This window comes from Neovison vison, chromosome 6 (genome assembly GCF_020171115.1).
Source record: "Neovison vison isolate M4711 chromosome 6, ASM_NN_V1, whole genome shotgun sequence".
NCBI classification, from domain to species: Eukaryota; Metazoa; Chordata; class Mammalia; order Carnivora; family Mustelidae; genus Neogale; species Neogale vison.
In genome coordinates, this window is record NC_058096.1 from 12,858,454 (window position 1) to 12,860,798 (window position 2,345).

General features: G+C 41.7%; 1 non-coding gene across 1 annotated transcript; it reads left to right on the forward strand.

Moving 5' to 3' along the window:
• The first annotated feature begins 595 nt into the window (after nt 1-595).
• LOC122911004 lies at nt 596-703 on the forward strand. Its single transcript, XR_006385348.1, has one exon. It is a non-coding gene; the product is annotated as a U6 spliceosomal RNA (small nuclear RNA).
• The last annotated feature ends 1,642 nt before the right edge of the window (nt 704-2,345 follow it).

Genomic DNA, 2,345 nt, shown 5'->3' on the forward strand with positions numbered 1-2,345 from the left:
GGCCACAGTCGCCAAACTGTGCAAAGAACCAAGATGCCCTTCAACAGATGAATGGATAAGGAAGATGTGGTCCATATACACTATGGAGTATTATGCCTCCATCAGAAAGGATGAATACCCAACTTTTGTAGCAACATGGGCGGGACTGGAAGAGATTATGCTGAGTGAAATAAGTCAAGCAGAGAGAGTCAATTATCATATGGTTTCACTTATTTGTGGAGCATAACAAATAACATGGAGGACATGGGGAGAAGGAAAGGAGAAGGGACTTGAGGGAAGTTGGAAGGGGAGGTGAACCATGAGAGACTATGGACTCTGAAAAACAACCTGAGGGTTTTGAAGGCGGGGGGAGTTGGGGGAACCAGGTGGTGGGTATTAGGGAGGGCACGTATTGTATGGAGCACTGGGTGTGGTGCAAAAACAATGAATACTGTTATGCTGAAAAGAAATTAAAAGAAAAAAAAAAGATTTTGTTAAGTGATCTCTACACCCAGCATGCCACTCAAACTTACAACCCTGAGATCAACAGTCACATGCTCCAAGACTGAGCCAGGTAGGGCAACCCCCACTTAATTTTTAATTGTTAAAAAGCTGGTTAAATTTATTGCTTGCTTTGGCAGCACTAAAATTGGAACGATATAGAGAAGATTAGTATGACCCCTACACAAGGATGACATGCAAATTTGCAGTGTTCCATATTTTCATCATGATGAGCACTAAATAATTATGGAATTGTACACCTGAAATTAATATAAAACTGCATATTAACTTATACTTGAATAAAAAAATAAAAAGACTGAATAAATGTAGAAACAGCCCATGTTCTTGGATAGGAAGAATAAATATTATAAAGATATCATTTCTCAAATTATTTTACATTTTTAATGCAGTTCTCATGAGAATTCCAGTGGTGTTTCGGTTTTGTGGTTGGATGTTTTGTTTTGTTTTTGTGGAATGCTGACAAAGGATTTGAAAGCTTATTTGCAAGAATAAATTGGTGAGAATGACTTGGCAAATTAAAAAAAAAAAAAGCTGGTTATATTTAATTTGTTTAAAAGCCACTTTGGCCCCTCTCTTAGGGGAGTGACACTTGGAGATGTTAAATCAATGCTTCCCCAGTATTTTTTTTTTTCTTTTTAAGTTTTCATTTAATTCCAGCTAGTTAAGGGGTTAGGTCATTAGGGAGACCCTATGATTCTTGATCTTGCGGTTGTGAGTTCAAGCCCCACGTTGGGTGTAGAGCTTACTTTAAAAATACAATAATAATAATTCCAGTTAGATAAAATACAGTGTTACGTTAGTTTCAGGTATGCAATAAAACGAATGCTTCCCCAGCTCTCAGGTGCCTAAAGCCACTTGGAGCTCCAGTAAATGCAGGCTCTGATTCAGCAAATCTAGGGTGGGGTCTAAAGTTTTCCATCAAGCTCCCAGGTGACCCTCTATGGCTGGCAGGAGAACCACACCTTGAATAGCAAGTGTTAAGCTCCTTGCCCAAGGATACCCAACCAGCTCTGGAATTCTGACCTATTGTGTCCCAAATAAAGAAATAGATTGACATTAACTCTGGACAAATAAAATATATCTACCTGTTTACTTTAAAAAAAAGATGGGCTTACTCTCGCCTTTTCTTTTAGTTTATCTTGACAACCCATGGAAATCAGAATGCTGTAGATGGTCGCCAGCCACCTGCATTGCCTGTTATGCTGGCTGTTTCTGTGTTAGTGTGGGGAAATGGTTTATTTTTAAACAATTACAAATGATTCTGTTAAATCACAGCTTCCCATAGAATTAGGTTTCCCCTTAAGCAGTTACGTAGCCAGTTACATAACCAGCAGCTTGAGATAGTGTCCTTTGTCCTTTACTAGGAATTTGCTGGAAAAGAGCCCACCAGAGTGAAGCCGTTCCTTACTCCTTTCCTAACCCTCCCCTTGGGTCACCAAAGGGAACCCTGCTTATCCCACTGAGCAATCCTCCTGGGCCACGCCAGGGACCCTTGATGTATGGCCATGCCTCACATTGGGGGGTCCTGGGTACCAAACCATTGCATCAAGCCCTCCTGGCCTCCCTCGGTGGCAGGGTTCATTATACCCCTTTTAGAGACAAGGAAACAGAGGCTCCATCTTATTAAATTTTTGGCCAAGGTCACACACCCAGGGGTCAAAGCTTTATCCCTTTGATGCCAGAGTCCCTGCTCATGACCTCTTCACTCTGCTGAAAATCATATGGGAGGCTGCTGCGGCAAGTCTTGGAGGAAGACCCTGGGGCCTTTTTGGTGGGTTTCAGTAGAGCAGGGCCCTGTTCTGTAACCTGCCTTCCCTCCTCATGGAGAGGACTGTCACTTTCTT